Below are 16,918 nucleotides of genomic sequence, written 5' to 3' on the forward strand. Positions count from 1 at the left end.
AAAGTGGAAACCACACAGAAATAATATGGAGCCTGAAAAATTGAAAAAATGATTTAGGATAAATAATACCACATCCCTCTTTTAAAAAAAATTAAACAATAATGAGAGTAAGCAGGGGCACTATAAAGTAAAAATAAAATCGAACACAGAAAAGACTGATTTGCCTAGGATTCCTCTCAGCCATGTAATCAGCATGAATAGCAAAGACCGTATAATACTCATGTTTCTATTTGTTGCCCTCAACTGACATGGTTGGTCGTTTGTTTTGTTTTAAATAAAATGGGGAAGCAACAAATATATTAAATCCATCTGCAGAAAACCCATATTTGCATGTGGAAAACAAATAAGTGGGTGCCTGAATGGGTGATTAGGCATGCAATTGCCCATCTGCACCCGGGGCCCCAGCCTCCCTGCAGGTGCGCCTGACACAGGAGCAGAGACTCGGAAAGGCAGGTCCTCCACCATGGAGAGCGACAGACAGGAGGGAAACCGTGCCCTCCGCAAATGGACTTGTTCTGAGCTGCGCCCCCTACCCCCGCCCCATAGGGTCCTGGTTCTCCAGTCACTGTCCCTGTATCTTACAGCTGAAAACCAGAAATAAGTTTTGCCATCCTTTGCTTAGATTTCTGCGGATTCTTTAAACCACAAAGGCAATTTTTTTTTCTGAGCATCTTCGATATGTTCTTAATAAATATTTGTTGTTGCATCTATCTTTATGAGAATGGGTGACCCCCTCCCCTGTACTCTTCATCTGGGTCATTCTACTCATCACACTGGCCTCACTTTTCAGTCTTAGGACCTTGGCAACTGCTTTCTTTCAGCTTGAAACACTCTCCCCACTCTGGTCTCCAGCTTACTAACTCATAGCCTTCAGGCCTTGCTCCTGTGCACTCATAATAAGACCTTCTTAGATCAATGAATTTAAATCTGTGTCATGGTCACCCTCTGTGCCCTTAACCTGCCTTATTTTCCTTCTGAAAACAGATCACAACCTAAATATTTTCTATTTACTCATCAATGGTTGTCTGGTTCCATCAAATGGGTTTGTCTGATTTGGTTCACGGTTCTATTCCTTGCACCTGGAACAGTCTAGCGCATAGTAGGTGCTGAACACCCAGTTGTTATGTTAATGAGTCATCATAGTAATCTGCAAACCACAACACCGGGCACCATGAGTGCTCTTATGGAAAAAGACAAGATCTATGCTCTTAGGAAGCTTCTACAACGTGGAGAAGGAAGACTGAAAATCTGTTTATGTAGCAGAGCAAAGTGACATGAATGCTCCACTGAAGGTATAAACAAAGCACTCAGATAATACAGAAAAAGCAAGCTCTTGACACTGGAGCAGGGAGTGGGCGGGGAACAGACTGAAGGAGACCAACAGAGCTGAATTCTCTGGAAGTATCTTAAAAGGAAGCACAGAAATCATCCTCAAAAATACATTCAGCACAAACAAGTACTAAGACATCTTCAGTTAGCCTCCTTTCCTTCATCAATAATGCTAAGTGAAACAAAAGATTGCCCAAGATAAGTCAGCATTTCTGTGTGCCAAGACCATGGAGAAAAGAAGAATCACTTTCCTCCATAAAGCCTTCATTTTAAAATGGAAATTATTTAATTTGCACACAAATGCACACAAAACATCGCTTCAGAAAATTCCAGGGTGACCTTAAAGGGTATCCAGTTTAACAACATCTTACTTCCCCCTAGAGAACCCATTGGTATCAGCCTCTATCTAAATACCCTCAGAGATAGGGAACCCATAACCCCAGAAATGGCCCATGCCACTGCAGTCTGCTGTTAATACTAAAACACACTCCCTCACACTGTCTTTCTGTTACTTCCACCCAATGATGCCAGAACTCCTTCTGGGGTCACAAAGAGGGAGTTTGTATTCCCTTCTGGGGCAGAGTCCCTCCTGCTCCCTCCTTCTCCATCCCTTTCTCTCTTCTCCACACTAACCATTTCCTGTTCTTTGTTTCATCCCTCAAAGGCTCTGATTTCTGGTGCCATCAGCCATCTTAAACTGCACCATTCCCTTCCCTCCATCTCTCACTGTTCCAGGACATTTTTTTTTTTTCTTTTTTTGGAGCTGACCTACTGCTCAAGCAATTTAGCATTCTTTGGAGAGCTGAGCATTTTGTCTGGGGTTGGGGAGAGGGGCACAGGGGATCCAAAAGAACATGGGTAAGTAACTCTGTGAGCCCTGACCCAGGAAGACCCTGGCAGAGTAACCTAACTTTCCTACCTTGACCTTGAAATGCTATCTTTGACATAAATTAGAAAGCTGAAGCATCTGACCTCCCTCCACCCCAAGGACATTCAGAATCTGGGGCGTCTTGTACCTCTGGTAAACCATGGCCCCTCTAGTCTTGTGGGTCCCAGCTTGCCAGCCTGCATTAGAATATGTAGTTTTTAGCCACCTCTACACCTGAGAACTGGATTGCTTGTGTGACCTTGGTGAGACACTTAAAGTCAACAAATCAAAGCATCTCAGAAGGTAAAAGAAAAAGAGAGCTCTAAATCACCCAGTCCAAAAATTGCCCAGCAATCTCTCGTGCACCTTGCCATGGCCTTCCCCATCCTCAGTCATGGCAGACATTGCTAAATGATCATGGGCAGATACAACTTCAGAACTCTTCTCCACATAGCACCTCAAATAGCCATTACAAATCCACCATGTGGCCACACAAAATCCAAGCTATTCATTCTTCAGATGAGGAAAACTGGAGCTCAAAGATGGGCTAGGACCTCCCTGTGTGTCAGGCTCAGGAAAAGAACCAGAACTACAAAGGTCCCATCCCCATATTCCTGAGTCCTCTGTCCTCCTCTAACTCTGATACTCTATCAGTGCTCCTTGGAGTGGGGATAGGGAGCTTGCTGTTGTATTAATACAGATAAAGAAAGGGTTTCCTGATAGGAGGCAGAAGCTTCAGAGAAGGCTTGGAGGAAGAGGTGCATTTGAGCAGACCTGTAGGAACCAGTAAGCTCTATTTGCCTTTAGCCAAAAAAAATTCAGGATTGGAAAAGCATTTCTTATAGCAAGCACAGCATAAGCAAAGGAATGGGGAGGACTATGGTGGGATGAGAGGCGGCTATGGGCTTCTGAGAGAGTTGGAGCCAAAACAGAGGCCACAAAGAGCAGTGGGGGAGGAGAACAAAGATGAAGACAAGACAAGACAAGAAGAGTCAACCAGAGTCTTTGTGGAGTTTTCAATGCTGATTTTTTTTTAATTGACTTAAAGGTCTTAAGACTTACAAATAGAAAAACAGAGAAAGGATTAGAGGAAAAGTAGAAGAATCCATCTCCATTCTCAATGGGAAAAAAAAAAGCCTTGCCCTAAACTGTATTACAGGAACACTTTCATTATGTAAAAGCCTATTTTGTTTTCATGTCATTCTTAGATTACATCATAGAGTGGCTGCAGCCGTCTCGTACCGTATTATGAATAAATCACCAGCTTAATCACAGAATGAGCCAGGGCCCTAGATTTAAAAGGAAAATATTAGATCATTTTTAATAACTGATATAACTCAAGCCAGTCGCCATTGAAGCAGGGGGAGGTGATGTCATCCTAAAGAAGTCCAAAGAGGAACTAGAGAGGGTCAGCCCTGGGCAGGTCCCAGAGAAGCTTCCATTTACAAAGGAAGAGGTGGCTGATGGCAGCTGAGTGGGATGCGTTCTCTGGACTGAAACGATCTTGTCATGAAAACCAACAATGACTTCTCAATAGACCATCCTCATGAAACACAATGTACAAATAGCTTGTTCCCAAAACGACTATATTTCCAAAGACCAGAAAACATGAACATATTATGATGTCTGTATTTATGTCTTGGGAGCCATTGAGCAAAATTATAAATATTAAGGCTTTTAGTTATTCAGAAAAAGAGATGAAAGCTGGGGTGACATATGCAAATGCCACAGGTCTGACGTAAGCCAAGGGGACAGTACAAAGTAAGGACACTGAGACAATGGCCTGATAGAGAAAAGAACTAGAGTGGTTTCTAGCCGTCACAAACTATTAAGGAGATTGGAAATGAACATTTACTGTGCACCAACTATGCACTAAATATCATACACAATTGGCACTTTAAATACACATGCTGCTTTGTGAGCCCAGAAGAATCTAAAAGGTAGGTGCTAGTAGCACTATTATTTTCAGATATGGAAAGTAGTGTGAAAATGATTAAATGATGTAAGTAAGGTTATGCAACTAATACATGAGAGTCTCCTTACTCCAAATTCCACTTTACCTAACTGTCCCACGGTAAATGCTTTTGAACTGTGGTGTTGGAGAAGACTCTTGAGAGTCCCTTGGACTGCAAGGAGGTCCAACCAGTCCATCCTAAAGGAGATCAGTCCTGGGTGTTCATTGGAAGGACTGATGCTAAAGCCGAAACGCCAATACTTTGGACACCTCACGCGAAGAACTGACTCATCGGAAGAGACCCTGATGCTGGGAGGGATTGGGGGCAGGAGGAGAAGGGGACGACAGAGAATGAGATGGCTGGATGGCATCACCGACTCGATGGACATGAGTTTGGGTGAACTCCGGGAGTTGGTGATGGACAGGGAGGCCTCGCGTGCTGCGATTCATGGGGTTGCAAAGAGTCAGACACGACTGAGTGAACTGAACTGAAACTATTTCCTATTATGGACTTGCAATGAAAATTAAACAATTGATAAGAAACACTTTGAAAGTACCAAAAGTATTTAAAAAATATTGAAAGCCAAACGGGATCATGGACTGGGGAAAAGCACTGGCACTCTGGCCAGTGACAGTCTCAATGACTACAGATGGCCTTCCATATTTTGGCTGCAGGGCTACTAATGAGCTTGACCAGCATTTTAATCTCCCACTTCTATTAATTTTTTAGGAATGCTAAGGTGGGCTCTAAGGGAACCTGTCAACTTCTATGAAATTTACTGCCGCGCTTGATTTTATAAAAAGACTATTTTGGTGAGGGGAGGAGACAGATGATCTGGAAAAGGGTTTTCTGCCAGACAGAAAGTATTGGCTGAGGTTTTCTGTCTGATCCTGTCAGTCTCACAGCAATGCTGTGTATCGGTTCACTGTTCTTAATACAAATGTTATTCATAACGGCAGAGACACACTGTCTAACCCAAGTAATACTGATTTATGCAACTTTTCAGGACATGGCGTGACTCAACAGGAGACGCAGACCCTGAAATTTACCTAAAGGGACAACAGCCTCCAAATTTTGACCTATTTTCCCCAATTTCTTTCTGAAACAGGACAGAGGGTGCAAAAAGCAGAGAAAGCACACCTAAACGTTGTATGGACTGATTTGGAGCAGAGACTGTGTGAAGAGGTGGAGGGCACATACTGGGCCAGAGTCAGAGGTGCCTTGGACGTCCCTCCCATGGCTACCCCTGGCTCCGTGGCCTTGGAAGAGACATCTCTGGGTCTTGGCATCTCATCTGCACAGCAAAGAGCTCAATCAAGAACTTGCAAACATTTCCACCAAAGTAGCATCAACTGCTAAAGAGGGCAAAGATGCAGAGGCATAGGAGCAGGGCATTAATTAAAAACTTGTGTTCTTCCTCTGAAAAGTCACGCCAGTTTTGCATTCTGTGCAATTATATATCGACGCTTAGATTCAGATTTTAAATGGAGTTCTCCTCCAAAACAACCTTCAAATAAAATTGATCTACAGAGGTGCACTGAGTATATGCACCTTAGCACATGCCATGTAAGCTTGGGTGTCTGTTACAGGCAGCCCCCTAGGAGACCCCTTGTAACTGCACCTCCTGCTCTTCAGACCCCTTTGCAGTCCCTCCTCTTGACCGTGGGCTGGATATAGTGACTTGTTTCTAGTAAGGAGAATGAAGCAGAGGAAATTGTGTGTCACTTCCAGGACTGGGTAACAAAAAGGCTGTGACAGATCGGAAGGATTCTGTCTTGCTCACCTGCTTTAAGGGAAGCCAGTTGCCATGTTGGGAACTGCCTATGGGAAGAGAAAGGAACTGAGGCTCCCAAGCCAACAACCCACAGGGAACTGGATCCTGCCAATGATGTGACTGAGTGTGGTGGTGGGTCTTCCCAGGCAGAGCCTTCAGATGAGACTGCAACCTCAGGGCAGACCTGGAGGCACCCATCTAAGCTGTTCCCAGATGCCTGACTCACAGAAACTGTGAGATAATCAATGTTTCTTGTTCTAAAGTACTAAATTTGGGGTAATTTGTTAAGTAGCAATAGATAAGGAAGATAGCACCCCAATCTGAGAGGTCCAGTTGTGGATTATTTTAAAACCTCTTACCAATGCCACCATTTTTCTTGAGGCTAGGCAACAGAGCAGAAGAGATCTGCTATCAGAAACTATTGAAAGGCACCCCTGTCCCCTGGAAAGTAGAGATGCTTGCTAGCTTGGGAACATACACCCAGCATGCTCTGATCACCCAAAGATGACCATGGAAATAATATCAGTGCAGCTCAAAATCAACATGATGCATTTGACAACAGTAGACTGGTGAAAAATGAAGCAGAGACTGAAGCACATGTGGAAGGTGACAGACTGCTCACCTACCCAGCCATTCTCTTCTATCAGCCACAACACCCTCAGGCCCTATCCAGACCTAGTGATCCAGATGACAGCTCCATGGTTCACTGAGAAGTTCTGAAGACAGATCTCCTCCTTCTGGAAACCTTCCCCAGTGCTCCCAGTTCTTTCCATTCCCCCATCCTTTCATCTAAGCCCCTTGAAAGCTGAGTCTTTAACTTATGTACCTTGATTTCCCAAGCACCTAACATAAGACTGGAAACATATCTGGTGATCAATAAACGTGTGTTGTAAATCTTTCTAATGTGTATTTTACTTTTATGTATGTCTTTCTCTCCAACTAGATTATGAGCTTCTCAAGGTTAGGACTATGACTAATTTACTGTGATGTCCTAAATACCCTGAGTTTCACTGATTTCCACACAAGCACTGGGATCAGGGTACAGAGCAAACATATGCTCTATGAACCAGGAGTAAATATTTGGCAGCAGTCTGCCCACGCAGGACTCATGGGGCCTCCATCCATTGGCCATCAGACCCTTCTACAACACAGTAGCCCACTGAGAGAGAACATGAGAACCCCTGACATACTAGGGCTCTGCCCAAGATAGAGTAAAAGTGTATCCACTGTGCTGAGGTCAGGAAATAGAAGAATGAGGAATTAGGAAGAAGGAAGCAAGACAGAGAGAGAGAGAAAACTTCCACCTTCTTTCACAGATAGCAAATACCTCTGACAACACATTCCTGGGTTACAGAACCACAGAACCTCAGGAGGTTGGACAAGTCCCTGCTCAGACTCAACAAATCCTTTTGTAACTTTTGAAGCAGTAACATGAAAGTTGGCTACGCAGATGTTCACATATGCCGGAAACCACTTCACCAACCGACTGGAGGGAGCCAAGACCTTCACCTCTGACGGAAGTGACCAATCCTTTGCTTCCGGCAGAGACTAATACCTGATTCTCCTGAGGACCAAAGAGGAAATATTAAAACTGAGAGCCCTTAGCTACCATCATCAACTGTATGCTAGTATCAACAGAGGGAAATAATTTCCTTCCTGACTCCCACTGGGTAAGTCATGCCTAGAGCAGAAGGTGTGATTATCTAATCAAACAAAGCAAGTCCCAAACGGGCAGACTGTAGCTTCTAGGGGATGTTTCAAAGCATTGAGACTTCCTCAGTCTTCAAATCTACCTCCTTGCATCTCCCACTGCCTACAGCAAAAACAAATACAAAAAGTAACCATGATACACAACTTCATCTCAAGCTCAACCATCGTCAATGAGCCAGGTCCCAGATCTAGCTGCTTTCCAAGACTGGGGACAAATTACTGCCTGTCCAGTCCTGGGGATGCTGGGGGTGCAGAGCTGGAAGGAAGGACACACATTGAGCATATATATGATGCACCAGGAAGAGTACAGGGGCCTGCACATTACATTGCATTACGTTTCTTTATATTTAAGATCAGTATTTTTCTTTATCGTCACTATCTTATTTTTCTTTATATTCTTTGTATTTAAACAAAAGAAGAAAGCAACTGTAATGACCCATCGTGTAAGGCTCACACTTTACAGTTTCCCAAACAGGTTGGCATCTATCAACAAACATGCTCTAAGCAAACGAGAGGTGAGCAGGAAATGATTATTATTTCTAAATCTCCAGTCAGGGAAATGAAGGTGGAGGGATATTGTTTTCTAGGGTTGCACATCTAATAACTGACAGGCCTTCTGCTACCCCACCCCACCATACTCACTGTATTCACAGACTTCTTAGGCCATACTGGTCCCAAAAGCCTATTTCTGTCCAGTGGTTTGCTTCATTCTCATAAAAGCATGCAGTTCAGCCTCATCTGTGCTAGAATTCCTAAAGCTTTCCAACAGAGAACTGGCCAGTGCCTGAACACCCTCAGGAAAAGGGACAGTAACTACCTCTAGATTTAGTCTTTCTATCCATGAAAATGCACCGTGCACCTACCAGATGCCGGAGATCCCACTAGCCTCGGGCTACACACATGGGCAGGAGATACTGTCCCTCTTCTGACCATGTTTTATATTCTTAAAGGCCACTGTTATTTGTGCTCTGCATCCTGCGTTTTCTGGATCCATTCCAGTAAGAGTGGGACATCATTTCCGGTCCTCTCAGCACCATGGTGTGAAGAGGCCAGTTGGCCAGTGTCTCTTTCAGAGGAGGAGGCAAGGACTAAAGTCCACCAGCCTAGGAGAGTTCTGACAGGAGGGTAAAATAAGGTCCGTGGTCACCTGCAAACGTTAGTCCTCCCTCTGCATCCTAACAGCACCCAGATATTCTCTTGAGGGACCGCCTCTTCTCCAGCATTTAGCGGCCATGAGTTTCCGGGTGACAGCGGGCCGCCAGTTCCCAACCGTGAGGGGAGACAGCCTGTGGATGAAGCTCACACACACACAAGACGGCAGAGCAGGGAGCGTGTCAGAGAGGCAGAGCCCGGGCCTGCCACACTAAGCTTGAGGCCACCCGCCCTCGAGACTTGCCGGCTTCCGCCCGTCAGCCACCCACACTGCCCTCTCTGCACCACCGTCTGAGGCTGCATCAGTGTTCTGGAGGACAAAAACCACTGTTGGCTCATAATTAGCTTATGGACAACAGACCCTGCTGAGCTTCTTCCAACTCGCTCCTGGTAACGCACTCTCTCCCATTCTGCCATGACACACTAGAACTTTTGTTTGAACCCAAGTACAAGGCTTCATATTCATCACAACTGAATTTGAAGCACTGGAAAAACTCAGGCGCGGGAGCAGAGAATCAAGATTTACATCTGATGCTCAGAGTGTCTGCTTGGGGAGAAACATTCCAGACCATGTTTGAAATGTTATAGACTGAAATGAACGTTGAAGAGTCCAAGCAGCGGTTTCCAGCCTTTCACCTTATGTAGATCCACAGGCGCAAAGAAAGCCAGCCGGGTGTTCTTTTAAGACACACTGATTAAGAAAAGAGTGACAAAACCTATAAACTCAGCCTCACTTTTAAATGGAGTTAGGTTTTACTGATCACAACAGAATCCTCTCCCTTTTGAAAAACTAAGCCATAAACATGGCAAGACACACTATTTATTCAGTAAAAAAGCCAGAGGTGAGGCGTTTAGGGACTGGCCCTGGGAATGAGAGTACAGATTTAGAATTCTAGATAGAAGTCTTGCCCACAATCCCTCAGCTGTTTTTCTCAGATTCTTCTATAGCTCAGGATATCCCATATCATCGATTCTTTTCTAGAATATGTTCTACCTGCTATAAACACAGAGGAATTCCAAAGTACAAGGGAAAGTTTACCTTACCTGCTCACCATTCCCGTTTAATCTGAGGATTAAAACTCAGATCCCCGTGGAGATGCTGCAGGCCCTTTAGGACAGGTACACACCCTTGTCTAAGGAAATTTAGCCTTTCTCACCACAAAGGGTTGATGTGAAAATACAAAATCACAGAAGCACCCTGCACAGGGGTGAGCAACAGCCACTTAAAACTACTACTTCCTTTCCTCACATACACCCATAACACTGTTCACTGACTCTTTCTCGTCGTTCAATTTCAAGAATGCTCCCCTCCACACCAAAGGAGAAAGAAGGAAGCAGTGCAGTTATTGGCCACCCAAAATCGTAATTACTCCAGATTTTCTTCCAGTTTCTCTTCCTGCCACCTTCCAAAGGCTGAGTCCTGCCTTAGCTTTGCCGTCCATTTTATTAGCATTATTATATCTTGCCATTCGTTGTCCATCATCAATAAAATCAACTCAAGAAAAAAAAAGGAAGAATATTTTTGTTCTTCTTAGTTCTTCCATCCTAGTTACCAGTGCCCATGATTTAAATGGAAACTGATTTTAAAATTTCATTAAAATATGCATATTGATTACAAAAGGAAAAAGTTCTCTTTTTTTTGCACAGAACTCACCAGCTGAGGAAAAATATCTTCCCTCCGACAAATACCCTGTAGAACAACAGCAAAAGCACTGAACTGGAATCAGGTGACTGGATTCCGTCCTCCGTTCTGTTTCCGCAATGATCTCACCTGTAGAAATGGGACAAGGAGGTTAACTATGAATCTCTAGGATCTTACTAGCTGTAGAACTTCCCCAAGCTTATGAGCTTGCTGGGTAAACCGTACTGGAAATTACACCAGGCTTGAAACCCACAAATGTAGTGGCTGATCTCTGTATCTCCTAAGCCATCAGTCAGCTCCTGGCACTTCTGTTTCATTAATATGTCTCAGAATGATGAAGAAAGAGAATGCTGGTACCCCAGTGTTCATACCTCAGCTTTGGGGGGAAGAGGGAGATAGCTTCATCATAATATCAAAAGTGAAAGAGAGAGATCAATTAGATACATTTTAGGCAAGAAAAAATTAACAGTGAAACCTGAACTACAGTAAATAAAAAGAGGAAAAAAATATGAATTTGGAGACAAATTTCTAACTATAGGATCCAGTGGCTGCTGTGAACCTTAGTTTCATTGCCTAAAAAATGACAGTCAATGGGCAGTAGAGGGCTGGACAATCTTGGCGCTTCCTGGTAAGTCCTCGCTACTTTATTTCATTAAGAACTAGTACTACTTTATCAAGAATCCTGCAATATATATTCCAACAGACAAGTGTTCTAGGGGAGCAGATTGTTATAAAATGTAGATTCAGGGGAAATCCGCATACCAGGAAAACGACTACTCCCATTTTCACTGTTGTCATTTTAAACATTATTGACCCAATCACACAATCATTTTGTGAATATGATCTCATTCAATCTTCAAATACCTATACAAGCTCAAAGTTGAAAGGGACCTTAAAAATGACCCACTTCAACACTTCCAACTTACAGGAGGAGAAACTGGGGACCAGAGCGGGGAGGTGGCCACCCAAAAGCACAGTGAGAGGTAGGCAGCCCAAGGCTCCACTTTGGGTCCTGCTCCCCTGGAGTGATTTATGGCCACTTTAACAGAAGAAATGACTGACATTCACTGGCCAGAGAGACCTGCCCTCAGCCACACAATCAGCTTTGAAGGATAACCAGGACTTACACACCCAGACCTCAGAACATTTGTTTAAAGCTCTTGCATACAGCCCGATAGCAAAAAAAAAACAAAAACTAAGTTGAGAAAATGGAGGATCATCAAGGTAAGTCCAGCAAAGCAATGCATTTCCTGAGAACTAGTGGTCTTCATGGGCACTGAAATCGTCAAAGCCACTGAGGGACGGAGAACTAGGAGGCCAACACTGGCCTTGTGGGCAGTGCAATCTCAGAAAAACAAAAAGATCCCAACTCCAAGCCCCAGGAAACCTAAGCCTCTCCTTGCAGAGGGAGACATCAATCAGAACAATTTCTACAACAGCAGCAAAGGGCAGCTGACGTCCCCAGATTTTCAAACTTTGCTGAAAGGTAAATCTCTCCACCATGGCCCTGGGGCAATGTCTCAGGCATTGGCTACCTTCTCTCCAAGCACAAATGAATGTGGCCCCCCTTTTCCATAGTCAACCTCTCTTTCAAAAATTTTTTTCTTCCTTTCCATAAAGAGAACAAGCAGTTTCGCAAAAGAACCGCTGTGAAATGATTGAAGTTCTTCTGCAAACAAACCATTAGCAGAGTTCAAATGCAATTTAAATTACCAGTTGTTAAAGTGCTCCTCAATTTCTTCCTAAGTTTCCAAGGAGAATTACATACTATACACAATTTAATTGGTTGTTTTCTATTTTTTAACATCCATTTACCCCCCGATTTTATATTTCAGAAGTGTCTATAAAAGCATCCCTTTAAAAAATTATACATTGTGGAATAGATTAAACCTAAAGATTGAAAAGTATCAGAGAAAACAGCTGCAGGATTACGCAGCTCAGCAGAAATTGATGGTTTTGACACCACAAGACATGCAGAGTTTCAAAATCTTAAGAATCACCTGATGGTGTCCTCACTGTTTACAGACGAAGACACTGAAGCCCCAGAGGAGGAAGGCTTGGCCCAACTTTTCTCACTGGTCAGTGACAGATTCCAGGTGAGAACTCCCTACTTACCAGACCAGTGCTGTCACTTCCCACCACCATATGTTGAAGGAGATGATGGGAAATGCTCAACAAATTTAATTTCCACCTGTAAATTTTTTTCTTAAAGAAAATATGAAGTCATCTTCAAATACACTCCTGACCTCAAAAGTGGAGCTGGCCCATGGCAAGTATCTTCCCAAAAGGGAAAAATAGAAGTAAACCCTGACGAATGAATCAAAGGAGCTTCAAGTGAGCAGATTCCTGGCAGGAAAAGTCAAGACCCTCTTCTAGATTCACTAAATAAGTTATGGGACACCAAGACTGCAAAATTCCACTGCTTTATCTGGCCCAGAACTTGTGGAATGAGAGGATAAAGGCAGATCTTATCACATCTGTAAATGGAAAGGATTTTAGAGCCCATCACAAGGACAAGGCAAACTTCAAGGCTTTGATATTGAACATGTGTAAAGTATTCAACCTCCCTGAGCTCAAGCTTTCCTGTCTGCAAAATGGGTCTAATACACCTACCCATCAAGGTGTATGCGACCATTTCTTGGGATTCCATACCAGCATGCAAAGCACAGAGTCTGCACAGAGTGCGCCTTAACCAATGTTCATCCTCATCTTCCAAGGTCTGTCTACAACTTCTCAAAGCCTATGATTCTGTGGTTCTAATTTACTAGAACTACAACTGAGTCTAAGCCATGTATGCTTCCTAAGTCTGTTAGATGCTGTGTGTTCCATGACTATAAATTCATTTACTTTGTCATCCAAAAATAAAACACATACCTGAAAACATAAATATCCAAACGTTTTCCACCAAAAGCAAACTCTTTGGAACAGTTTTGAAGATGGCCTTCAAATTCAGTTGATGAGCCAGACAGTAGTAAAAACCTCAGTTTAATGCCCAAGATCTCATTTAAACTGTCCATCAGCCCTATAAGAAAGATTTCCTATTGTCCACTGAGGAAACTAAGGGTCAAGAAGTCAGGCAACTGTCCAAGATTTGGGGGCTAGTAATGGTAAAGCTGGAATTTGACCTCAAGTCTTCAAAAGTCAAGCTCCACGACCTGGGTTTTATTATTTTGCAGTTAAAAGCATACTATGGACAGCTATTCTGCTAGAAGCAAAAATATACCTGGGAAAAATAAACCGCTATGTTCACATTTTAAGGAGCTTTGGGATAAAAAATAAAGTCTGAACTTTTACACTGAAAAGTGTTCACCTTAAAAGCAAGTAGATCTTTCTTGAATGCCACCTCGCTGTTGTTATTATTTTTCAATTGAAGTAGAGTTGATTTACAATGTTGTGTTAATTTCTGCTGTACAGCAAAGTGATTTAGATATATACCTACATATATATGTGTGTGTATTCTTTTTCATATTCTTTTCCAGTATGTTTTATCACAGGATATTAAATATAGTTCCCTATGCAGTAGAACTTTCTTGCTTATCCATTCTCTATACAATAGTTTGCATTGCTAATTCCAAGTTTCCAATCCATCCCTCCTCCACCTCCCCTTCCTCTGGGCAACCACAAGTCTGTTGTCTACATCCCTGAGTCTGTTTCTGTTTAGTAGATAAGTTCATCTGTGTCATATTTTAGATTCCACATACAAGTGATATCCTAAGATATCTTTCTCTTTCTGATTTACTTCACTTAGTATAATAATCTTTAGGTCCACCCACGTTGCTGCAAATGGCATTATTTCATTCCTTTTCGTGGCTGAGTAGTATTCTATTGTATTTATATATACATCATCTTCTTTATTCACTCGTCCGTTCCTGGACATTTAGATTGTTACTATGTCATGGCTATCACACATAGTGCCTCTGTGAACACAGGAGTGCATGTAACTTTTAGAATTATATTTTTGTCCAAACACACACCCACAAAATTATACTTTTGTCCAAACATGATTTCTGGATCATATGGAAAAAAGGGAACCCTCCTACATTTTGGTGCAAATGTAAATTGGAAAGCCATGATGGAAAACAGTATGGAGGTTCCTCAGAAAACCAAAAACAGACTTGCCATATGATCTTGCTGCTATGTTCTTACATGAAATAAAAAGTCCAGAGCCCTAAGTTCAGAGCGCTAAGAAGACATCTGCCAGCTATGTGGGAAGCAGGCCAGAGAAAGGTTAAGAGTGAGCTGATACCAGAGTGACTCAAAAACAGAATTCAAATGTCTGGGCTCATGATGAAACAAATCGCAGGTAATCCTAGTATGAGCTTCTGAACACACACCCCCACCCCAGCTCCCGGCGCAACCGTGAACTGCCACGATGTCAGACGCCCTGCGCTCAGAGGTGCACAAAGCAGACTTTCACTAGCACCTCCTGCCCTGGAGGCACTGTGTATGGGCCCTGCAGAGGTGGGCGCTGAGCTGGACCTGCCTTGAGCTCTCAAAGGGGTTACAGAGGACACACTCCCCCACAACAAGATGGGAGAAGAGTGTGCAAAATACCAGTACATGCGGGTGTCCTTTGGAAGGTCAGGAAGAGCCCTGCTGAAGATGACTTTAAACTGAGCCTGAGCACACAAGAGGATTTCCACGTATGAGGAGGTGGGAAATCAGCCCAGGGAACACGATGTGCTAAGGCCTTGAGGGAGGAGCTCAGGGTGTTCTCGGGGAAAGTGACTAATCTGGGGAGGCCAGTGGCAGAAAACACGGAGGGAAGTGGTGGGACATGAGGCTGGAAAGGAATGTTGTGGCCAGAACATGGAAGACCTTATGTGTCAGGCTCTTGATGCTCATGGCTATTGCATTTTGAAAAATGACACAAGAGAAAGTGAAATGGTAGAGCTATTGGAGCCGAATCCCCTCCATGGTCAGCTTCCAGACATAGCACAGCTAGGAGGGTCTGAAGGAAAGTTTCCTGGGGCGGGACCACTTCTCTGTGGCCCCACTCAGAGACATCAGAGGAGTGGGTGGCCCTTAGTGTTGCCCCAAACCCACACCTCCATCGACCCTTTCTTCTAGTCCAGAATGCTCACCCACGGACGACCCGGAAAAGAAATCAAGTCTCATGCTCCAAACAGGATTTCCACTCTGCCTTCAGGGAAATGACAAAGCTATCCAATTTGATGAATCAGAAGAACATAGGCTAAACACAGGCTCAAGCCTCTTTCTTGTCACTCAAGAAGCAGGAGCCAGAAGTCTATGCAGCATGTACTGTGTGTGCAAGAAGCACCACGTCATAGAGCTCCTGGACAGTCCTGGGACCACATTACTGGGGCCTACATATGAGCCTGAACTGACACTACTGGGATGTTACATGGAATCCTTTCCCTTAAAGGGGATTTTGTGGCAGGTCCCATAAGGCAAAGGCACAGGCAAGGTGTAATTCCCTTCCTGCCCTTAAATAGCTCCCAGTCTAGAAAGACTACATGATGGTGGGTGCCATAGCAGAGGCACAGATAACAATACAAATCCTCCAAACAACACTGTAGGTTGCCGTGATTACTTGTACAGACTTGACAGATGAGCAAACTTACCAGCTTAACTGGCCTAACAGATCACACAGCTAGGAAGCATCACAGCAAGATTCAAATCCAGATCCCATGCTCATAAGTATCACATGGTTATACTTTATTGCCTCAGAGCCCACTGTGTTGTGAGTCAGCAAAACAGAGAACAAAGAGACCAGTTCTGGGGAACTGTGGACGGCGGGAAGTGGGCAGTGACCAGAGGTTACTTCACTCAGAAGGTGAAGTATCCACTCAGAAAGGGGGTATGTGTGCAGAAGTTTATAGGAGGAGCAGGAGTCCTAGGGATGACGATGGGAGAGGTCATCTCAAGCAAAAGGAACAGCATGAGTTATGGCAGAAGGTGACTAAATGAGAGACTGGGAGAATGATGGGTGTTCACACTGAACAGGTACTGCTGTCTGATTATGGGTACCTGGGGTAGAAGTTTTCACTTAAATGCCAAAAATACTAGGGAAATGTTATGAATAACAAAATAAGTGAATTTAAAGCCGGGAAGCATACAGCCGAGTATACAGGAAAAACAATAAATGTTTCAAAGCAGGACTGTCGTGTGGTCTCAGCTTTCCTTGGGATTCTGCGCTTCAGTGCTAAGGCCATGCATTAACCTTTCAAGACCTGAGCCAGGGTCAGGAATAATGGGCCTTCAGGTCCTTTCAGGTCAAAGTATAGAAGGACACCAGACCCTCTGGAAGTTAGGACTTCTATACCTATCTCATGGATTCTGACCTTTTAGAGAAGAGCTTCTACAACCACTAAATGAATTTCAAGCCCTCACTGGAATAAAGTAACCCCAGCCCAAGCCTCAGTTGGTAAAAAGAGCATGGAAAACAGGAAAGAAGATACAGAATCAAAAAATCTTACACCTGATGTTTCGATTCTCCACTAATAACTATGGAATCCTGAGCAAGT

The 16,918-nt window shown here is 43.7% G+C and overlaps 1 protein-coding gene across 5 annotated transcripts in view; it reads right to left on the reverse strand.

The window, feature by feature from the left end:
* LPP (LIM domain containing preferred translocation partner in lipoma) overlaps positions 1–16,918 on the reverse strand; it is a 745,809-nt gene that overhangs the window by 665,417 nt on the left and 63,474 nt on the right. For all 5 annotated transcript variants that reach the window (XM_027538411.1, XM_027538415.1, XM_027538413.1 and 2 more), the window contains exon 2: positions 10,443–10,559. The gene's annotated coding sequence lies outside the window, so the exon portion shown is untranslated. The remainder of the gene's footprint in view (positions 1–10,442; positions 10,560–16,918) is intronic.

This window comes from Bos indicus x Bos taurus, chromosome 1, assembly GCF_003369695.1.
Source record: "Bos indicus x Bos taurus breed Angus x Brahman F1 hybrid chromosome 1, Bos_hybrid_MaternalHap_v2.0, whole genome shotgun sequence".
Taxonomy (NCBI): Eukaryota; Metazoa; Chordata; class Mammalia; order Artiodactyla; family Bovidae; genus Bos; species Bos indicus x Bos taurus.